Genomic DNA, 24,286 nt, shown 5'->3' with positions numbered 1-24,286 from the left:
GGAAGTTCAGCCTTTAGATGAGGGAAGCCCAGGAAGACCTAGCCAATGCAGTGGAACCATTAAAAGTGGGAACTGATTGTGTGGAACAGAGGCTGGAGTCCCAGGGCCAGTTCATTCAGAAAGTGGAGGAGGTGGTGGGAGAGCACGAGGAGTAGCTCACCTCATTGGCAGCTGAGATTGGAATGGTGCGGGAGACCCATAAACGGCTAAAGGAGAAGGTGGAGGATTTGACAAATCGCTTCAGGAGATAAAACCTAAGAATCGTGGGAATGCCTGAGGGCATCGAGGGAGCGGACACTGACTTGTATGTAGTCAAGTTTCTGGAGAAGCTGATGGGGTAAGGGGCCTTCAACTGGCCCCTGGAGGTCAATCGGGTGCACAGGGTACTGATGAGGAAGACACAGGTGATCGAGTCGCCGAGGGCGATGATGGTGCAGCTCCACCGTTTACTGGATAAGGAGAGGATATTGAGGTGGGCAAGGCAGTCGAGGAGGCGGCGAGGGAGGTAGAAGGGTGAAGGATGAGAGGGGAAGAGTGGTACTGGACCCGGTGTGGGCCAATGGGATATTCGAGGGATTTTACAGGAGGCTTTACGGATCGGAGCCCCCAGCTGTGGGGGAGGGAATGCGGGGATTCCTGGATGGGTTGGAGTTCCCCAAGGTGGAGAAGGACCTGATGGAGAGTTTGGAGGCCCTCATTGGACATAGAGGTGATGGAGGGCATGGGGACAATGCAGGCAGGGAAGGAGCCGGGCCCGGATGCGTTTCCCATAAAACTTTATAAGAAGTTTGGGGGGGGGACCTGGGGCCCCTGTTGATCAGGGCATATAAAGACGCAACGGAAAAGGGGGAGCTCCCCCCTACATTATCGCAGGCATCTGCATCCCTAATACTAAATATGGATAAAGACCCGCAGCAGTGTGGGTCCTATCACCCGATATCCCTACTAAACGTGGACGCTAACTTAGATCTAGGACAGAGTTATTATCTCTGGGTTGTTACCCGTGCCACGTGATAGCGAGACGAGGAATAGGGAGAAAGAGGAGTTGAACACGTGGCTACAGGGATGGTGCAGGAGGGAGGGTTTCAGATTTCTGGATAATTGGGGCTCATTCTGGGGTCAGTGGGACCTCTACAAATGGGATGGTCTGCACCTGGACCAGAGGGGTACCAATATCCTGGGGGGAAAATTTGCTAATGCTGTTCGGGAGAGTTTAAACTAGTTCAGCAAGGGCTTGGGAACCTGAATTGTAGCTCCAGTTTACAGGAGGTTGAGAGTAGTGAGGTCATGAGTAAGGTTTCAAAGTTTCAGGAGTGTACCGGCAGGCAGGAAGGTGGTTTAAAGTGTGTCTTCTTCAATGCCAGGAGCATCCGGAATAAGGTGGGTGAACTTGCGGCCTGGGTTGGTACCTGTGACTTCGATGTTGTGGCCATTTCGGAGACATGGATAGAGCAGGGATAGGAATGGTTGTTGCAGGTGCCGGGATTTAGATATTTCAGTAAGCTCAGGGAAGGTGGTAAAAGAGGGGGAGGGGTGGCATTGTTAGTCAAGGACAGTATTACGGTGGCAGAAAGGATGTTTGATGAGGACTCGTCTACTGAGGTAGTATGGGCTGAGGTTAGAAACAAGAAAGGAGAGGTCACCCTGTTAGGGGTTTTCTATAGGCCTCCGAATAGTTCCAGAGATGTAGAGGAAAGGATTGCAAAGATGATTCTGGATAGGAGCGAAAGCAACAGGGTAGTTGTTATGGGGGACTTTAACTTTCCAAATATTGATTGGAAACGCTACCATTCGAGTACTTTAGAAGGGTCTGTTTTTGTCCAATGTGTGCAGGAGGATTTCCTAACACAGTATGTAGATAGGCCAATGAGAGGCGAGGCCATATTGGATTTGGTACTGGGTAATGAACCAGGACAGGTGTTAGATTTGGATGTAGATGAGCACTTTGGTGATAGTGACCACAATTCGATTAAGTTTACTTTAGTGATGGAAAGGGATAGATATATACTGCAGGCCAAGAGCTATATCTGGGGGAAAGGCAATTATGATGCGATGAGGCAAGACTTAGGATGCATCGGATGGAGAGGAAAACTGCAGGGGATGGGCACAATGGAAATGTGGAGCTTGTTCAATGAACAGCTACTGCGTGTCCTTGATAAGTATGTACCTGTCAGGCAGGGAGGAAGTGGTCGAGCAAGGGAACCGTGGTTTACCAAAGCAGTCGAAACACTTGTCAAGAGGAAGAAGGAGGCTTGTGTGAAGATGAGACATGAAGGTTCAGTTCGGGTGCTCGAGGGTTCCAAGTTAGCTAGGAAGGGCCTAAAGAGAGAGCTAAGAAGAGCCAGGAGGGGACATGAGAAGTCTTTGGCAGGTAGGATCAGGGATAACCCTAAAGCTTTCTATATATATGTCAGGAATAAACGAATGACTAGGGTAAGAGTAGGGCCAGGCAAGGACAGTAGTGGGAAGTTGTGCTTGGTGTCCGAGGAGATTGGAGAGGTGCTAAATGAATATATTTCGTCAGTATTCACACAGGAAAAAGACAATGTTGTCGAGGAGAATACTGAGATTCAGGCTATTAGACTAGAAGGGCTCGAGGTTCATCAGGAGGAGGTGTTAGCAATTCTGGAAAGTGTGAAAATAGATAAGTCCCCTGGGCCGGATGGGATTTATTCTAGGATTCTCTGGGAAGCTAGGGAGGAGATTGCCGAGCCTTTGGCTTTGATCTTTAAGTCACCTTTGTCAACAGGAATAGTGCCAGAAGACTGGAGGATAGCAAATGTTGTCCCCTTGTTCAAGAAGGGGAGTAGAGACAACCCCGGTAACTATACACCAGTGAGCCTTACTTCTGTTGTGGGCAAAATCTTGGACAGGTTTATAAGAGATAGGATGTATAATCATCTGGAAAGGAATAATTTGATTAGAGATAGTCAACACGGTTTTGTGAAGGGTATGTCGTGCCTCACAAACCTTATTGAGTTCTTTGAGAAGGTGACCAAACAGGTGGATGAGGGTAAAGCAGTTGATGTGGTGTATATGGATTTCAGTAAAGCGTTTGATAAGGTTCCCCACGGTAGGCTACTGCAGAAAATACGGAGGCATGGGATTCAGGGTGATTTAGCAGTTTGGATCAGAAATTGGCTAGCTGGAAGAAGACAAAGGGTGGTGGTTGATGGGAAATGTTCAGACTGGAGTCCAGTTACTTGTGGTGTACCACAAGGATCTGTTTTGGGGCCACTGCTGTTTGTCATTTTTATAAATGACCTGGAGGATGGGTGAGTAAATTTGCAGATTACTCTAAAGTCGGTGGAGTTGTGGACAGTACGGAAGGATGTTACAAGTTACAGAGGGACATAGATAAGCTGCAGCGCTGGGCTGAGAGGTGGCAAATGGAGTTTAATGCAGAAAAGTGTGAGGTGATTCATTTTGGAAGGAATAACAGGAAGACAGAGTACTGGGCTAATGATAAGATTCTTGGCAGTGTGGATGAGCAGAGAGATCTTGGTGTCCATGTATATAGATCCCTGAAAGTTGCCACCCAGATTGAGAGGGTTGTTAAGAAGGCGTACGGTGTGTTAGCTTTTGTTGGCAGAGGGATTGAGTTTCGGAGCCATGAGGTCATTTTGCAGCTGTACAAAACTCTGGTGCGGCCGCATTTGGAGTATTGCGTGCAATTCTGGTTGCCGCATTATAGGAAGGATGTGGAAGCATTGGAAAGGGTGCAGAGGAGATTTACCAGAATGTTGCCTGGTATGGAGGGAAGATCTTATGATGAAAGGCTGAGGGACTTGAGGCTGTTTTCGTTAGAGAGAAGAAGGTTAAGAGGTGACTTAATTGAGGCATACAAGATGATCAGAGGATTGGATAGGATGGACAGTGAGAGCCTTTTTCCTCGGATGGTGATGTCTAGCACGAGGGGACATAGCTTTAAATTCAGGGGGGATAGATATAGGACAGATGTCAGAAGTAGGTTCTTTACTCAGAGAGTAGTAAGGGCGTGGAATGCACTGCCTACAACAGTAGTGGACTCGCCAACATTAAGCACATTCAAATGGTCATTAGATAGACACATGGACGATAAGGGAATAGTGTAGATGGGCTTCAGAGTGGTTTCACAGGTCAGCGCAACATCGAGGGCCGAAGGGCCTGTACTGCGCTGTAATGTTCTATGTTTTAAGTTGCTGGCAGAGATCCTGGCCTCGCGAATTGAGGACTGTACGCTGAGGATGATAGGGGAAGATCAGACTAGGTTTGTAAAGGGGAGTGGAAATGTTAGGAGACCACTAAACGTGGTAATGATGCCCCCGGAGGGACAGGATGTGGAGGTGTTAGTAGCAATGGATGCAGTGAAGGCTTTTGATCGGGTGGAATGGGGGTACTTGTGGGAAGTATTAGGAAGGTTCGGGTTCAGGCAGGGGTTTGTGGATTGGGTCTGATTGTTGTATAGGGCGCCGGTAGCGAGCGTGCGGAAGATTCGGATGTGCTTGGGGTACTTCATGCTCCATCATGGGACAAGCAGGGGTGCCCACTTTCCCCGTTGCTTTTTGCCTTGGCAATAGTGCCATTGGCAGTGGCGCTTAGAGCATCGAGGAGCTGGAAAGGGATTGTGCGGGGTGGGGGGTTGTTTTTGAGCACGGGGTCTCACTATATGTAGACGACCTTTTGCTTTATATCTCGGACCCTCTGGGAAGCATCGGTGGAATTGTGAGTATCCTGGAGGAGTTCGGCCAGTTTTCTGGATATAAGCTAAACATGGGAAAGAGTGAGGTCTTCCCGATCGAGGCCAGGGGGCAAGAGAGGAGGTTGGGTAAGCTGCCGTTCAAGATGGTGGGGGCGAGCTTCAGATATTTGGGTATCCAGGTGGCACAGGGATGGAAACAGCTGCACAAGTTGAATCTGGCGTGGGTTGATGGAACAGATGAGGGGAGTTATAAGAGGTGGGATGTGCTGCCATTATTGCTGGCGGGGTGGGTGCAGACAGTGAAAATGACAGTGCTGCCGAGGCTCTTATTTGTCTTTCAGAACCTCCCAATTTTCGTCCCAAAATCATTCTTTAAGAAAGTCAATACTTTGCTCTTGGGGTTTGAGTGGGCGGGGGAAAATCCCACGGGCTGTTGGAATGGGGATGGGGGCGTGATTTATTTAGATTTGCAGAAGGCCTTTGACAAGGTGCCGCATAGGAGACTGTCAAAGAAATTAAGAGCCCATGGTGTTAACGGTAAGGTCCTGGCATGGATAGAGGATTGGCTGACTGGCAGAAGGCAGAGAGTGGGGATAAAGGGGTCTTTATCAGGATAGCAGTGGTGACTAGTGGTGTCTCAGGAGTCTGTGCTGGGACCACAATTTTTCACTGTTATGGGTCCGGGTTTACAGAACCCCAAAATGTTTCATGGAGTTCAACCGACTCACAACTTTTAATAGATTGTGGTGTGGGAAGCACATGGTGTACTCTCCAGGTGTGATACAGCAGAGATGGACAAATGGTTTTTAAAACAAAACAATGTTTATTCTATGAACTCAAGTTAACCTTTTAAAAACAAACATTGAATATCATAAGATATTACTTCAAAGATAATCCCAAAAGACTACAACGCTAAATAATCCTTCAAACTTTTCCTTTAAACATCCAAAACACTTCAAACCTTCAAAAATAAGTACACATCAGGTTCCATTCAATATATTTATAGTCTTTGGATTGTAGAAATCAACAGACCAGCTCTGTGTTTCTTCCTGCAGCTCACAGCAAAACACACAGACACTCCCAGCTTCCTTCTCAAACTGAAACTCAAAAAAGCAGAAGTGAGCTCAGCTCCCCCCACCCTCTGACATCACTTCAGTAATATGATCAGCTCCATTTCTTAAAGGTACATTGCTTAAACATCCATTTCTTAAAGGTACTCTCACATGACAATACATTAAAGATCTGGAAGAAGGAACTGAAGGCACTGTTGCTAAGTTTTCAGATGATACAAAGATCTGTAGAGGGACAGGCTCACAGGGGGGCTGCAGAAGGATTTGGTCAAGCTAGGAGAGTGGGTAATGAAGTGGCAGATGAAATACAATGTGGAAAAGTGTGAGGTTATGCACTTAGTAAGGAGGAATTTAGGCATAGACTATTTTCTAAATGGGCAAATGCTTAGGAAATCAGAAGCACAAAGGGACTTGAGAGTCCTTGTTCACGATTCTCTTAAGGTTAACGTGCCGGTTCAGTCGGCAGTTAGGAAGCTAAATGCAATGTTAGCATTCATGTCGAGAGGGCTAGAATAAAAGAGCAGGGATGTATGAGGCTGTATAAGGCTCTGGTCAGATCCCATTTGGAGTATTGTGAGCAGTTTTAGGCCCCGTATATAAGGACGTGTAGCCATCTGAGATGGCCACCTGCAAAGGACCATGGGAATGATGGCCAACCCAGGACTCAGACATATACAGAGCTTGTGTGTATTTGAAACCCAGGTAGCTAGACCTGATCGAAACCCCCGCTCGTTTACATTCTAATGGCCTATTTCCCCAGGACAATAGGACTGCACTCAAGAAACCGGTACAGCCACAGACTGATCGGCGCCACTCCCTTTACTCAGAGAGCCCAACCGCCAAGGTCAATGACCGCTAAGGACCCACCAGCCACCAAGGCACCCGCCCCTTTATTGGACAAAATCGAAGGCAGTGATCGAAGCCTGTCGAATTATTGGGTCCAAGATTAAGGACCGCCCCAAAGAGCGCAAAACTCAGTAGGATAAAAAGGGACACAGCCATGTGATCAGCCTCTTTTGAATCCGGCCTGTGCCAGCCCAACTGCAGCATGACGACCAGACAGCCAAGTTCAAGACCAATGATCGCTACCTGATGGATGAGCACAGCAGAGACAGAGCCACTTCTTCAAATCAGCCACGTGATCAAGATAAAGGCCATGTCCACTTGCACAGTGCCGGTTGCCTGAAGGTAAGTATAGGTTATTGTAGTTGATAGGTGTAGTTTAACTTGTAGTATATTGTGCTTGCATGTCGAAGTAACCCTTGTGTATAAATAAACCATCTTTGAACTTGAACTGACTAACTGGTTGTGTGGTCATTTGACCGATATACGGGAAAGCCTTGTGGTTCAGTAAGAGAAATAGAAACACCCACAGTATTGTCGACGCTGTTGGGACATAACATCATATCATAAAAAGAGCCTCAATATCATATTGGCGACTCTACAGAGCAACATTATTATAGTATGCCATGAAATTGGCAACGGAAGGATGTATTGGCCTTGGAAAGGGTCCAGAGGATGTTCACAAGAATGATCTCTGGAATGAAGAGCTTGTCGTATGAGAAATGGTTGAGGACTCTGAGTCTGTACTCGTTGGAGTTTAGAAGCATGAGGTGGGATCTTATTGAAACTTACAGGATACTGCGAGGCCTGGATAGACTGGATGTGAAAAGGATGCTTCCACTTGTCGGAAAAACTAGGACCAGAGGACATAATTTCAGACTAAAGGGACGATCCTTTAAAACAGAGATGAGGAGGAATTTCTTCAGCCAGAGGGTGGTGAATCTGTGGAACTTTTTGCCACAGAAGGTTGTGGAGGCCAAATCACTGAGTGTCTTTAAGACAGAGATAGATAGGTTCTTGATTAATAAGGGGATCAGGGGTTATGGGGCGAAGGCAGGAGAATGGGGATGAGAAAAAAAATCAGCCATGATTGAATGGCGGAGCAGACTCGATGGGCCGAGTGGCCTAATCTGCTTCTATGTCTTATGGTCTTATGGACCCAGTGGTTTGGGGACCGGTTTGTGGGGGCAGCTTTGCGAGTTTAGTGGACTCGGAGGAGGAACACGAGCTGCCCAGTGGGAACAGGTTCAGATATCTACAGGTCCGGGACTTTGTGAGGAAGCAGGTGCCATCCTTTCCTGGTTTGCCGCCCTTGGGATTACAGTACTATCGAGGGAAGGAGTGGATGAGGGTTTGGTGTCCAAGACTTATAAGGAGCTAATGGACTGGAAGGGAGCCCCGATAGGGAAGTCAAATGGAAATGGAAGGAGGAACTGGGTGAGAGTGGGGAGGGGGTGAATGGAGGCAGGGTTGTGCGAGGAGGCTGTGAGGAGTGTGAATGCATCCTCATCATGCACTAGGCTCAGGCTTATCCATTTAAGGTACTTCGTAGGGTGCACATGATGGTGGCTAGGATGAGCAGGGTCTTTGAGGGGGTTGAGGACAGGTGTGGGCGGTGCACAGGAAGGCCCACAAACCATGTTCACATGTTTTGGGCACGCCCGAAACTGAAGGGGTTCGTGGACATAATGTCCGGGGTGCTGAGGGTGAAGGTGGCCCCGAGTCCAGAAGTGACGATATTTGGAGTGTCGGAAGACCCGAGAGTCTAGGGGGCGAGAGAGGCCGATGTTCTGGCCTTTGCCTCCCTGGTGGCCCGGAGACGGATTTTGCTGGAGTGGAGGTGCTCGGTGCCACCGAAACCAGGTTAGTGGCCGAGTGACCTGGTAGAAATCCTACAGTTGAAGAAAATCAAATTTGTCTTAAGCGGATCGATGAGTTTGCACGGAGGTAGAAGCCGTTCATCGACTTCTTCAAAGAGAATTGAGGCATCAGCAGGGATGGGTGGATAAAGTGGCTTAAAAGGGGAAAGCAGCAGGGGAGGAGGGGAATGGCAGGGAATTGGGGTGTTGGTTAGTTATTTATTCATTATGAGATTCCTGTTTGTTCTTGCTCTTGTATTGGTTTGTATTTACTGTCCATGTAAATGCCTTAACAAAAATATTTTTTAAGAAAGTAAATATTCCTTTCAATATTCGATGAGGGGGCATCATTTGTCAGGGAGGGGGTGCGGACACCAGCGATGTCACCGGCGATGGGTGGGGAAAATCGGGAAACATGCAGCTGGAATCTCCATTGGTGGGATCCTCTGCTTCGCCGGCAGAGCACTCACGCCCTCAGATATCCCGATGGTGTGGGGGTGCCCACAATGGGAAACCCCATTGGCCGGCTGCCGGGACTAGAAAATGGGTGTAGCGGGACAGAGATTCCCGCCCATGATCTCGTTTCCCGATTTTCTCAAGATTTTCCGCTCTCACTGACGATCCCGTGGATAGTAAGAGTGGCCTCAAAATTCCGCTCGATATTTCCAAGTCAGGATGGTGTGTGACTCCCCCACATGTTCTGGTCTTGCCCCAGACTTTCCGGGTAGTGGACAGTCTTCTTCGAGGCAATGTCCAAAGTGGTGGGGATGAGCCATGCCCGAAAGTGGCGGCCTTCATGGTGTCAGACCAGCCAGATTTCTTCATGGGAAGGAGGGCGGACGTCCTTGCCTTTGCCTCCCTGATCGCCCGCCATAGAATCCTGCTCGGCTGGCGGTCAGCAGCACCACCCAAAGCTGCAAACTGGCTGTCCGACCTCTCGGAATTTCTCCAAATGGAGAAAATCAAATTCACCAAAAGTGGGTCGGAAGATGGCTTCCTCAAAACAACGGAGCAATTCATCCGACTGTTCCGGGACGTGTTTGTGACCAACAAATAAATAAGTAGCCAGGAGCCAGGTAAAAGTAGCCAAGGCAAGATAGAAGAGAGAAAAGTGAGGATGGACCTGAGGGGAGCAAGGAGGAGGAGCCAAACCGAGCAGGAAAGAAAGGAGGGTAGCAGAGAAGAAGGGTGGGGGTGGGTGGGGGTGGGGAGATGGAAGAGGGGAGGGGGGGAGAAAGAGAGGGGAGCCAGAAGAGAAGGAAACACAAACTTTGGGGAGAGCGCAGAGGAGGATAATGGCCACAACAAGCACAGCAAGGCGAAAAGAAGAAAAAAAGAACGGGATGAAGGAATGACCAAAGGCCGATACTGATGCAACTGTACAGAGATAAAAAAACTGACCAAGAAATGTAAATAAAGGTGCCCCTTCCACCCTGTTTTGTTTTGTAAAAAAAGAGAAGGGGGGGGGGGGGGGGCGGGGGGAAGACCCCCTTTCCAGTTATGAGTTTTTTACGTCCTTTGATTTTGGTTTTTCTGTGCGTATATTTGTAATTATATCATGTATAAAACCCAATCAAAACTGTCATGATATTCAAACACACACATCATGATGGACACACCAACAGGCAAATCAGAGCACACAACACCACAACCAATCACACACAAGAACACCAACCACATAAAAAAGCACGAGCACGACACCTGGTGGTCAGTAGGTCTGGGGACAAAGACACGGAGAAGAGCTGTTACAAAATCACAAACAGGGAATCCCCACGTGCAGAGTGTCAAGACAAAACTGTACATAGTAAGTTTAAATAAAATAGCGTTGTACCATATACAACCGTGTTGGCTCATCTGTGTGTCAGAACACCCAACACCACATGGTACAGGAGTGGATCGATACCTGCCAACTAACCTGCCATTCTGGACATGGACCGCACCGACAAACCGCAGCCGTTGCAAGTCGCGGGGAACCTAGGTACCAATTGGAAGCTCTTCAGGCAGCGATTTGACCTGTACATCCGAGCCACCGAAAAACAGAGTGCCTCGGATGAAACGAAGATTGCAATGCTCCTCTTCTACGCAGGTCAGCACGCCCTCGACGTCTTCAACTCACTGGTGTTCGAAGAAGGCGAAAACCAATCCAAATATGACACGGTCATCCTCAAACTGGACCAGCACTTTAAAGTTGAAGTAAATGAAAGTTTTGAAAGATACCTCTTTCAGCAACGCCTGCAAGGTAAGGAGGAGCTTTTTCAACCCTTTTTGACGCACCTCCGGATTCTAGCGCAGTCCTGCGGTTACGGCACCACCACAGAGTCCATGATCAGGGACCAGATTGTTTTTGGCGTTGCCTCTAGTGGCCTACGCCAGCAGCTTCTTAAAATAAAAAGCCTCACCTTAGCATCTGCTGTGGAAGCCTGTGTCCTCCACGAAAATGCTACCTGCCGTTTTGCCCGATTTCAGGCGGCCGAGTTGGCACGGAGGGGGTCCCCAGCCGTCGAATCGGCAAGCCAGGCCGCCCACGACGTCGAACGCATCCAGGCCGTCGATTACTTCCCGACCCACGGCCCGGACGACAGCGGCCGCTTCCCGCGCTTTTCGCGGTCTCCCGCGCTGTTTCGCGCCAAAAATAACGGCCACATCGAGGGACGCACTGCGCAGGCGCGCCCACCGCAAGATCGCACTGCGCATGCGCAGTGGCGCAACGAACGCCGTGACGTCATGACGTGCGGCAATTGTGGAGCTCTACATTTAAAAGGGCAATGTCCTGCAAAAAACCGACAGTGCCTCAGATGTGGCAAGATGGGCCACTACGCTGCCCACTGTCGTTCGGCTCAACCCATGGATCCGGCACATCCCCGACAATCTCGCAGACAAGTCAGGACCGTCCAGCCCACGCATCAAGACTTCCAGTTAAGTGATGCAGATGACCAGGATGCCTTCCGCGTTTCCGTCATCGATGTCAACAAGGTCAATGCCATCAATCCAGCCGATGAGTGGTGTGCCACCCTGATGGTCAACCGATCGCGCGTCACCTTCCGTCTGGACACCGGCGCATCCGCCAACCTGATTGCATATTCTGCAGTCCAGGCCATGAAGGTCAAACCACCCATCACGCCATCCCGGCTCAAGATGGTTGACTATAACGGGAACGTCATCCCGTCCATAGGATCTTGCCAGCTACAGGTAACTCACAAGATGCACATGGCCACACTCCCCTTCGAAGTTGTCGGCTCATCAAAAGACTCGTTACTGGGCGCACAGGCGTGTAAGGTCCTTCACCTGGTACAGCGCATTATGTCTCTCTCTCCAGATGAGATATCCGACTTCCCGGATGCTGAGTTCCATGCAAATCTCCATTCCCTCCTTGCTCACAACCAGGAGGTTTTTGAAGGCATGGGGACATTGCCATACACGTACAAGATTCGACTCAAACCGGACGCCATCCCTGTCGTTCACGCACCTCGCAGGGTTCCTGCGCCACTCAAAGACCGCCTCAAGTTACAACTGCAGGATCTTCAGGACCAAGGGGTCCTATCCAGGGTCACGGAGCCCACGCCATGGGTCAGCTCCATGGTCTGTGTAAAGAAGCCCTCTGGCGAGCTCCGCATATGTATAGATCCTAAAGATCTGAATAACAACATCATGCGGGAACACTATCCCATCCCGAAACGAGAGGACCTCACCAGCGAGATGGCGCAAGCCAAAATATTCACCAAATTGGATGCGTCCAAAGGATTTTGGCAGATCCAATTGGACCCGGCCAGCCGAAGACTATGCACATTCAACACCCCTTTTGGCAGATTCTGCTACAACCGGATGCCATTCGGCATCATTTCAGCATCTGAAGTTTTCCACCGCATTATGGAGCAGATGATGGAAGGCATCGAAGGGGTACGTGTATATGTGGACGATATCATCATTTGGTCCACCACTCCGCAGGAACACATGCATCGTCTACGACGTGTCTTCACCCGCATACGACAAAATGGCCTGCGTCTCAACCGTGCGAAGTGTGCCTTCGGCCAGACGGAGCTGAAATTCCTCGGGGACCACATCTCACGGTCAGGGGTCCGTCCCGATGCAGACAAAGTTAGCGCCATCACAGCCATGCCACGGCCGGCTGACAAGAAGGCTGTCCTAAGATTCCTGGGCATGGTCAACTTCCTTGGGAAGTTCATTCCCAACCTGGCTTCTCATACAACGAATATGCGCCATCTCGTAAAAAAATCGACAGAATTCAACTGGCACCAATCGCATCAGCGGGAATGGGAGGAGCTCAAGCACAAACTGGTCACGGCACCAGTGCTGGCGTTCTTTGACACGACTCGCCCTACAAAGATCTCAACAGACGCCAGCCAATCTGGTATTGGAGCGGTACTCCTGCAAAAAGACAGCACGTCGTCATGGGCCCCGGTTGCATATGCTTCACGAGCCATGACCCCTACCGAACAGCGCTACGCGCAAATAGAAAAAGAATGCCTGGGCTTGTTAACTGGACTGGACAAGTTCCACGACTATGTGTATGGCCTGCCACGATTTACGGTTGAAACTGACCACCGCCCCCTGGTCAACATCATTAACAAAGACCTGAACGACATGACCCCTCGCCTCCAGCGCATCTTACTTAAACTCAGGAGGTATGATTTCGAACTGATCTACACTCCGGGGAAGGATCTCATCGTGGCGGACACTCTCTCCCGAGCAGTGAGCACACCACCAGATGCGGAGGGGTTCGTGCGTCAAATTGAGGCACACGTAACTCTGACAGCAGCAAATCTGCCAGCTGATGATCCTAGTCTGGCCCACATACGCGCAGAGACGGCGACTGACCCCCTTCTGCAGCGAGTGATGCGCCACATGACGGAAGGGTGGCTCAAAGGGCAGTGCCCCCAGTTTTATAATGTGCGAGATGACCTTACCAACATAGACGGGGTCCTTATGAAATTAGACAAGATCGTTATTCCGCACAGCATGCGCCAGATGATTCTTCATAAACTACACGAAGGCCACTTGGGCGTCGAAAAATGCAGACGAAGGGCCCGAGAGGCGGTATATTGGCCGGGTATTAATGAAGACATAGCCAACATGGTGCTCAACTGCACAACCTGTCAGAGGTTTCAGCCGGCGCATCCTCCGGAGACGCTTCTACCACACGAGATGGTGACGTCCCCCTGGGCGAAGGTGGGTGTTGACTTATTTCACGCGCTCGGCAGAGATTACATCGTTATTATAGACTGCTTCTCAAACTACCCGGAAGTCATGCCTCTCCATGATCTGACGTCATCTGCAGTCATTGGGGCCTGCAAGGAAACATTTGCTCGCCATGGCATTCCAAGGACTGTCATGTCAGACAATGGACCCTGTTTCGCCAGCCGTGAATGGTCGTCCTTTGCCGCAGCATATGGTTTCACTCATGTGACATCCAGCCCTCTACATCCACAATCGAATGGGAAGGCTGAAAAGGGTGTCCACATCGCCAAGCGGCTCCTGTGCAAGGCGGCTGCTGCCGGATTGGACTTGAACCTCGCCTTGCTGGCCTATCGATCGGCCCCGCTATCCACGGGTCTCTCGCCAGCGCAGCTACTAATGGGTCGCTCCCTCAGGACGACGGTACCTTCCATCCTGGCACCAACAACAGACCATGAGACGGTTCTTCGGAACATGCAAATGCAGCGTGATCGCCAGAAAAGTCGGTACGACACACGAGCGACGGACCTGCCCCCCCTGTCCTCCGGAGACAAAGTACGCGTCCATCAACCGTATGGTGGCTGGTCAGCATCGGCCGAAGTCCTCCGACAAGTGGCTCCCCGCTCGTTCCTGGTTCGCATGCCGGATGGTTCAGTGCGTCGCCGCAATCGGCGCGCGCCCTTCGCCGACTTCCACGCTCACAGCCACACAGTACGCACATGCCAGATCCTCAACAGGCTTCCGAGGATGACTTTGTGGAGCTGCCGCACATCACGCCCTTTCCATCGCCACCCATGGCCATGCCTGCACAGCAGCCGGTGGTTCTTGATCCACCCTTGAGGCGGTCAACCCGAACTCGTCACAAGCCCATTAGACTGGACTTATAATACCGTTCATATGTCTAACAAGTTGCACAATTTTACATGATAACCTGTTGTTGTTTATCGTTCCAGATATCGTCTGACTGGACAACTGTTCAAGTTTTTTTTTTCTCTCGTTCGCATTCATGTTATGTTATGGTACAACTTGGTTCATGTGACGCACCCGACATCGCCCCATGTAAATAGTTCCGTCATATGCACATGCTGTACACGACACACACACACTCTTAGATGCACTCACGACACGATCATATTTATTACCACGTAGGCACATATCTTTGTAAAAAGGGGGGATGTCATGATATTCAAACACACACATCATGATGGACACACCAACAGGCAAATCAGAGCACACAACACCACAACCAATCACACACAAGAACACCAACCACATAAAAAAGCACGAGCACGACACCTGGTGGTCAGTAGGTCTGGGGACAAAGACACGGAGAAGAGCTGTTACAAAATCACAAACAGGGAATCCCCACGTGCAGAGTGTCAAGACAAAACTGTACATAGTAAGTTTAAATAAAATAGCGTTGTACCATATACAACCGTGTTGGCTCATCTGTGTGTCAGAACACCCAACACCACAAAAACATTTTTTAAAAAGGATGGTATGTGGCATGGAGGGCAGTCCCTGGGTGGTGGTGTTCCTATACATCTGCTGCCCTTCTCCCCGATGGCAGTGGTGGTGGGTTTGGTAGGTGCTGTCCAAGGTGTCTCCATGAGTTCCTGTTGAGTATCTTGTAAGTGGTACACACTGCTGCCACTGTGCGTCAGTGATGGAGAGGGAGTGAATGTTTGTGGATCGGTGCCAATCAAGCAGGCTGCTTTGTCCTCGAGCGTTTTGACTGTTATTGCAGCTGCACTTATCCAGGCAAATGGAGAGTATGCCACCACACTCCTGACTTGTGTCTTATAGATGGTGGGCAGACTCTGGGGAGTCAGGGCTCCTAGTCATTGACCTGCTCTTATAGCCACAGTATTTATATAGCCGGTCCAGTTCAGTTTCTGGTTATTGGCAACTCCCAGAATATTGATCTATTGCACTATTATTAGATTGACACACATTCTACAACAGCTAGATCATGGGCTAAATTCTCCAATCCGTGCCACCGGTAGTGGAGTTACCGATAAGGCGGAGAATCCAGCAGTTTTGAAGAAAACGGGATCGCCACCCACTGCCGTTGGGATTGAGGTTCGTGCCATGTGTCAACAGGCATTTAGCAGGCCAGGCATCATATTCTCTGGGCCCACATGATTCTGCGGTCCTCTGGGTCGGGGATCACTTGGGCGAGAATTACTATTGGTTCTGACAAATGTTGCCCTGACGCGGCAGACCGCACGGTGGACTAAGGGGGTAAATCTTTAAGGGAGTTGCCCCCAAAGTCCATCCAAGGGCCACCTCCCCACAACGCAAGATCTCCCACCCCACCCCCCACCAGATCCCCCCACCACCAAAGATCCTCAAAATAAAGACATCCCCTCGAGACCCCCCAAATAAGGGTACACCCCAGAGACCCCTAAATAAAGAGATCCCAGAGACCCCCTAAATAAAGAGACTCCCACAGAGACCCCTTAAATAAGGAACACTCCCAATAGACCACCAAAATAAACAGACCACCGACTGAGACCCTCCAGAAAGGTGACCCCTGTCAGTAAGCCCCTCAGAAAATATACTCCTGTCAGGAAACCGCCCAAAAGAGAAACCCCTGTCAGGAAGCCCCAAATAAAGACACCCCTGCTAGAAGCTAGAGAGCTGTTCAGACAGATGCAGTGAAAACTATTACTGCGTTAACACTCACCTGGGCAATACAGCTGCTGAGTCAGGCACAGTAAGCACTATGTCTCAGTGTCTGGAAAGAGAATCAGTCAACTGCATTTAAACTCCCTCAGAGCTTTGATCTACAAGCCATTCATTCATGTCTGTTTGATATTGATTTTACTTTGCTGTGATTGACAGCTTCCACACTCCCTACTGTTAACATTGTTCCATTCATCTTCCTTCACAGTTGAGGAACTCTGAAGTGCTCTAACCACAATGTTTATAAACATAAAGCTTTGATTCACAGCTCCTGGACCACTTCAAACAGAGTTAAGTGCTGTCAATTTCTAGCTGACCTCTTCAAAATCACTCAATCGTGAATGGGAATGACTGGAAAGCACTTAATTATGGTGGCTCAATAGTGGGATTCGCTAGGGAATCCCTTGCAATCCTCACCATGCATAAATTTGCCTGGTGAAGGATTGGGAATTGCTGGGAGCGCAAATCAGATGCAATTGAACTCCAGCAGGAGAACATAGTCTCCCAAACAGAGAATTTTGATCCCTCTGAAGCAAATGCAGAAGGAACTATTGTAATTCAGAATTAAAAGTTCCATTTGGAAATTAGAATGTATTTAGAACAAAGGCAGAGAAATATTTTTGTTATTTTAATAATTCTCGTCTTTTTCTATTAATTCTGTTCTCCCCTTCTCTCAAAGATACTGACTTCTTGCTGGGATATAGTTCTAAGTGCACAAGTTATCCTCCTGTACGTTCGCTCAATGACCATTATTCACATGTTAGCCGTGTTGGTGTACGTCATCGGGTGATTCAACTACAGGCAACATCAGAACTGCACCACTTATTTCTGTGCCTCATGATGTGTGGTGGTGGTGTGTTACAGATCAATCAGAAAGTCTGGGTTGCTGTGGCAATATGCAGGTGTATGCTCTAATCTGGAGCTATGGACAGTGATGGCAGAGGCTTCAACGTTCTTTCCACCACATGGCTCACCAGGAATCTCTCCCAGTCTTACCGCCTGCCATTGGCACGTTTTGGAAGGATTTGTAGGTTGATAATTAACCTGTTTGACTGTATTATGAACCCACCTTGCTTGGTCAGCGGGTCCTGGGGTGGAACTTAAACCTGTAGCCTCTGACTCAGAGGCAGGAATATTATCCACGCGCCACAAGACCCTCTCTTCTGATGTGCAGTTCCCAGTTATTAACGTTACCAATATCCTCATTAAAGAAAACACAATGACTCAAAATAGAGTATGACATGCACAGGTCAAACCCTAAGCTGCTGCATGGTCGGATTTAGTTTTGTAAAAAGATTGCTGTTGTGGAATTTATGCCTGTGGACAGCTTCCCACACCTCCCTAATTAAGATAACCTTCCTTCCTTTGCGTGTGCTCCAAAGGCAGCTTAATATCTGCTGGTGCTTCATGCAGAATCGTTACGGTGCAGAGGGAGGCTATTTGGCCCACCATACCTTGGCATTTCTTTTGTGGTTTGCCATGCCCTCAGGGGCTGGGTGAGGAGTCAGGCCTCAAATCCACTTCAGGCAGAACACTGTTTGTGCTAAACTGAACCACATGCCAGTGATCTTGGCCATTGAGCTGAGCGACCACCAATTAATATATCATTTCCAATAATTTTCCTGGAAATTATCCCGCTCTGTGTTCACTGACGGTGAAGCAGAAATGGGTTTAACTGCCAGTGGAGTTCAGGCAAACTGAGGACTGTTCCAGGGAGATTTCCAGCTGGCAGCTGGCAAAATGTTATGTTAATGTTGTGAGCTGCTGAAATATATTTTACTATTCAGTGGTTTGCAGTGATGATTCCAATAAGGACAAAGAGGGAAATTGCCAAGCAAAAGTACTGGAAGCCAAGGCACCCTGAACCATCCACATATGAAAAGAAGGTTAAATTACAAATTAGGAGGAAGCTGAGTACCTGTCTGTTGACTGGAGAACACAGTGTTGATAGCTTATAATTAAGTATCATACTCCTTTCAGTGAAATAGCACATTTTCCAATTAAACGATAAACAGGTTTTACTCTCAAGCTGACTGTCAGAATTATAGGTTACCCCAACATTGATTCCTCACTATCGTCATTCATTCTGCAGTGTAGAAGAAGACCATCTTCATTTGTCACCTCGGAGTTGAGCTGTGTGGGTGCGAAGGTGGCTGATAAGTCCGAGTGCAATGGGGACAGGATGATGAAGCAGGTAGGCAATTGGGGGCACTGTTCCCATGGTTCTGGGTGCCGTGAGCTTGTTTTGAGCTGACACTACCCTTGTATGCTGATGCATTGTTGACAATTGTACTTGCCTGGTCTGAACGATCCTGGGCAAGAGCATGATGCAGTGCCAATCTTGAAGTCCTTGAGGGGGGCTTTCAGGATATCCTTGAAGCGTTTCTTCTGGCCGCCAGGGAAACATGCTCTATTCTGCAGTTTACCATAGAAGATATGCTTTATTTTAAAATTTAGATTACCCAAGTTTTTTTTCCAATTAAGGGGCAATTTAGCGTGGCCAATCCACCCACCCTGCACATCTTTGGGTTGTGGGGGTGAGACCCACGCACACACGAGAACAAAGTGCAAACTCCACACGAAGAGTGGCCTGGGGCCAGGGTCGAACCCGGGTCCACGGCACCATGAGGCAGCACTGCTAATCACGGCGCCACCGTGCCACCCTCATAGAAGATGTGCTTAAGGGGTCGGTTGTCAGGCATTCTGGTGCCACATCCAGACCATCAGAGCAGTTTTTGTCATAACATTGTGAAGACCACCTGATGAAAGAGCTGCGCTCCGAAAACTTGTGATACCAAACTAACCTGTTGGACTTTAACCTGGTGTTGTAAGACTTCTTTCATTGTGAAGACGATAAGATATAGGAGCAGAATTAGGCCATTTTGCCCAACGAGGCTGCTCCGCCATTCGATCATGACTGATATGTTTCTCATCCTTATTCCCCTGCCTTCTCCCCGTTACCCCTGATGCCCTTATTAACCAAGAGCCTATCTAATAATAATAATCTTTATTAGTGTCACAAGAAGGCTTACATTAACACTGCAATGAAGTTACTGTGAAAATCCCCTAGTCGCCACACTCCAGCGCCTGTTCGGGTACACTGAGGGAGAATTCAGAATGTCCAATTCGCCTAACAAGCACGTCTTTTGGGACTTATGGGAGGAAACCGGAACACTCGGAGGAAACCCAGGCAGACACGGGGAGAAAGTGCAGACTTCATGCAGACAGTGACCCAAGCCGGAAATCGAACCCGGGACCCTGGCGCAGTGAAACATCAGTGCTAACCACTGTGCTAACCACTGTGACTTGGCCTCCACAGTCTTCTGCGGCAATGAGTTCCACAGATTTATCACCCTCTGGCTAAAGAAATTCTTCCTCATCTCTGTTTTAAAGGATAGTCGCTCAGTCTGAGGCTGTGCCTCGGGTTCTAGTCTCTCCTACCAGTGGAAACATCTTCTCCACATCCATTTTTTCTAGGTCTCTCAGTGTTCTGTTTCAATGAAATCCCCCTTCATCCCTCTAAACGCCATCAAATACATTAAGAAGTCTTACAACACCAGGTTAAAATCCAACAGGTTTGTTTCAAATCACTCGCTTTCAGAGCACTGCTCCTTCCTCAGGTGAATGAAGAGGTGGGTCCCAGAAACATATATATAGACAAAGTCAAAGATGCAAGACAATGCTTTGAATGCGAGCATTTGCAGGTAATTAAGTCTTTACAGATCCAGAGATAGGGGTAACCCCAGGTTAAAGAGGTGGAAATGAAATGAAATGAAAAAATGAATTGTCTCAAGCCAGGGCAGTTGGTAGGATTTCACAAGGTCTGGCCAGATGGTGGGGGATGAATGTAACGCGACACAAAGTTACAACTTTTGTGCAACTTTCAAATGTTGTCTCGCCAATTCACCTGCTCTATTTAATCGTTCCCTAAAATTTGACACGTAATCCAATAATGTAATTTCCGATTTCTCACTCAACAATTTTTCCTTAATCAATTTAAGTGGTCCTCTTACCTCATGACCAAAACTTAGTTCAAAAGGACTGAATTTGGTTGACTCATTAGGTGCATCCCTAATTGCAAACAGTACGAATGGAATTCCTTTATCCCAATTCTCTGGATAATCGTGACAATAAGCCCTCAACATTGTCTTTAATGTCTGATGCCACCTTTCTAACGCTCCCTGCGATTCTGGATGGTACGCAGTTGATTTAAATTGTCTCAAGCCAGGGCAGTTGGTAGGATTTCACAAGGCCTGGCCAGATGGTGGGGGATGAATGTAACGCAACACAAATCCGAAGTCCCGGTTGAGGCCGTACTCATGTGTGCGGAACTTGGCTATAAGTTTCTGCTCGGCGATTTTGCGTTGTCGCGTGTCCTGAAGGCCGCCTTGGAGAACGCTTACCCGGAGATCAGAGGCTGAATGCCCTTGACAGCTGAAGTGTTCCCCGACTGGAAGGGAACATTCTTGCCTGGAGATTGTCGCGCGATGTCCATTCATCCGTTGTGGCAACGTCTGCATGGCCTCGCCAATGTACCACGCTTCGGGACATCCTTTTCTGCAACGTATGAGGTAGAACACGTTAGCCGAGTCGCACGAGTATGTACCGCGTACCTGGTGGGTGGTGTTAAAGTGCTGGTGGACAAGGATAAGAGTGGTCCTAGGGTGAATGTGCTAAATTGAGGGAAGGCTAATTATAACAATATTAGGCAGGAACTGAAGAACCTAGATTGGGGGCGGATGTTTGAGGGTAAATCAACATCTGACATGTGGGAGACTTTCAAATGTCAGTTGAAAGGAATTCAGGACTGGCATGTTCCTGTGCAGAAGAAGGATAAATCCGGCAAATTTCGGGAACCTTGGATAACGAGAGATATTGTAGGCCTCGTCAAAAAGAAAAAGGAGGCATTTGTCAGGGCTAGAAGGCTGGGAACAGACGAAGCCTGTGTGGAATATAAGGAAAGTAGGAAGGAACTTAAGCAAGGAGTCAGGAGGGCTAAAAAGGGTCACGAAAAGTCATTGGCAAATAGGGCTAAGGAAAATCCCAAGGCTTTTTACACGTATATAAAAGGCAAGAGGGTAGCCAGGAAAAGGGTTGGCCCACTGAAGGACAGGCGAGGGCATCTATGTGTCGAGCCAAAGGAAATGGGCGAGGTACTTAATGAATACTTTGCATCAGTATTCACCAAAGAGAAGGAATTGGTGGATGTTGAGTCTGGAGAAGGGTGTGTAGATAGCCTGGGTCACATTGAGATCCAAAAAGACGAGATGTTGGGCGGCTTGAAAAATATTAAGGTAGATAAGTCCCCAGGGCCTGATGGGATCTACCCCAGAATACTGAAGGAGGCTAGAGGGGAAATTGCTGTGGCCTTGACAGAAATCTTTGGATCGTCACTGTCTTCAGGTAATGTCCCGGAGGACCGGAGAATAGCCCATGTTATTCCTTTGTGTAAGAAGGATAGCAAGGATAATCCAGGGAACTACCTTGCGTAGGGTGCTCTTTCCAAGAGCCGGTGCAGACTCAATGGGCCGAATGGTCTCCTTCTGCACTGTAAATTCTATGATAATCTATGATTAATCTAGGACAAAGATTCGGCACAACATCGTGGGCCGAAGGGCCTGTTCTGTGCTGTATTTTTCTATGTTCTATAGGCCGGTGAGCCTTACTTCAGTGGTAGGGAAATTACTGGAGACAATTCTTCGAGACAGGATCTATTCCCATTTGGAAGCAAATGGAAGTATTAGCACGAGGCAGCACGGTTTTGTGAAGGGGAGGTCGTGTCTCACTAACTTGATAGAGTTTTTCGAGGAGGTCACAAAGATGATTGATGCAGGTCGGGAAGCGGATGGTGTCTATATGGACTTCAGTAAGGCCTTTGACAAGGACCCTCATGGCAGACTAGTATAAAAGGTGAAGTCACACGGGATCAGGGGTGAGCTGGCAAGATGGATACAGAACTGGGTAGGTCATAGAAGGCAGAGAGTAGCAATGGAAGGATGCTTTTCTGATTGGAGGGCTGTGACTAGTGGTGTTCTGCAGGGATCAGTGCTGGGACCTTTGCAGTTCATAGTATATATAAATGATTTGGAGGAAAATGTAACTGATCTGATTAGTAAGTTTGCAGACGACACTGTTATGGGCCAGGGTTTAGAGAACCCCAAAGTGTATCATGGAGTTCACCTGACCTACAACTTTTAATAAATTGTCATATGGGGAGCACACGGCCCACTCTACAGGTGTGGTACAGCAGAAATGGAAAAGTATTTTTTTAAGCAAAACAATGTTTATTCTATTAACTCAAGTTAACCTTTTTAAAACATACAGTGAACATCTTTTTAAAAAAAAAAAAATATTTTATTGAAAATTTTTGGCCAACCATCACAGTACATTGTTTATCCTTTACACAATAATATAACAATATAAATAACAATGGCCAGTTTTATAAACAAGAAATAAATAATATATAAACAAAAACAAAAACAAAACTAAATGGCAACTGCCTTGTCCCAGATAAATATTCTCCAAAAATATGTTTTAACAGTCCAATATACAATTATCTATAACAACAACCTATACATATTATACTTATATATTAACATCCCTGAGAATCCCTCTGGTTCCTCCCCCCCCCCCCCCCCCCCCCCCCCCGGGCTGCTGCTGCTGTCTTCTTCTTTTCCATTCCCTCTATCTTTCTGTGAGGTATTCGACGAACGGTTGCCACCGCCTGGTGAACCCTTGAGCCGATCCCCTTAGGACGAACTTAATCCGTTCCAGCTTTATAAACCCTGCCATGTCATTTATCCAGGTCTCCACACCCGGGGGCTTGGCTTCCTTCCACATCAACAGTATCCTGCGCCAGGCTACTAGGGACGCAAAGGCCAAAACATCAGCCTCTCTCGCCTCCTGCACTCCCGGCTCTTCTGCAACCCCAAATATAGCCAACCCCCAGCTTGGTTCGACCTGGACCCCCACTACCTTCGAAAGCACCTTTGTCACCCCCACCCAGAACCCCTGTAGTGCCGGACATGACCAAAACATGTGGGTGTGATTCGCTGGGCTTTTCGAGCATCTCGCACACCTATCCTCTACTCCAAAAAATTTGCTAAGCCGTGTTCCAGTCATATGCGCCCTGTGTAACACCTTAAATTGTATCAGGCTTAGCCTGGCACACGAGGACGATGGGTTTACCCTACTTAGGGCATCAGCCCACAGCCCCTCCTCAATCTCCTCCCCCAGCTCTTCTTCCCATTTCCCTTTCAGCTCGTCTACCATAATCTCCCCCTCGTCTCTCATCTCCCTATATATGTCTGACACCTTACCGTCCCCCACCCATGTCTTTGAGATCACTCTGTCCTGCACCTCCTGCGTCGGGAGCTGCGGGAATTCCCTCACCTGTTGCCTCGTAAAAGGCCTCAGTTGCATATACCGGAATGCATTCCCTTGGGGCAACCCATATTTTTCGGTCAGCGCTCCCAGACTTGCAAACGTCCCATCTACAAACAGATCTCTCAATTGTGTTACTCCTGCTCTTTGCCATGTTCCAAATCCCCCATCCATTCTCCCCGGAGCAAACCTATGATTATTTCTTATCGGGGACCACACCGAGGCTCCCGTCTTTCCCCTATGCCGTCTCCATTGCCCCCAAATTTTCAGAGTAGCCACCACCACCGGGCTTGTGGTGTATTTCTTCGGTGAGAACGGCAAAGGCGCCGTCACCATGGCTTGTAGGCAAGTCCCCCTACAGGACGCCTTCTCCAATCTCTTCCACGCCGCTCCCTCCTCTTCTCCCATCCACTTACATACCATTGAGATGTTGGCGGCCCAGTAGTACTCACTCAGGCTTGGTAGCGCCAGCCCCCCCCTATCCCTACTACGCTGCAAAAATCCCTTCCTCACTCTCGGGGTCTTCCTGGCCCACACAAAACTCATGATACTCTTCTCAATCCTTTTGA

General features: G+C 48.5%; 1 long non-coding RNA gene across 1 annotated transcript in view; it reads left to right on the top strand.

Annotated features, from left to right (window-relative positions):
• LOC140428818 (uncharacterized) overlaps nt 1-24,286 on the top strand; it is a 114,438-nt gene that overhangs the window by 19,013 nt on the left and 71,139 nt on the right. The window contains exon 2 of the long non-coding RNA XR_011948902.1: nt 18,427-18,528. This is a non-coding gene — a long non-coding RNA (uncharacterized lncRNA). The remainder of the gene's footprint in view (nt 1-18,426; nt 18,529-24,286) is intronic.

This window comes from Scyliorhinus torazame, chromosome 8 (assembly GCF_047496885.1).
Source record: "Scyliorhinus torazame isolate Kashiwa2021f chromosome 8, sScyTor2.1, whole genome shotgun sequence".
In the NCBI taxonomy this organism is placed as follows: domain Eukaryota; kingdom Metazoa; phylum Chordata; class Chondrichthyes; order Carcharhiniformes; family Scyliorhinidae; genus Scyliorhinus; species Scyliorhinus torazame.
The sequence above is the reverse complement of the archived record's forward strand: the minus strand, read 5'-3'. Positions and strand labels throughout refer to the sequence as shown.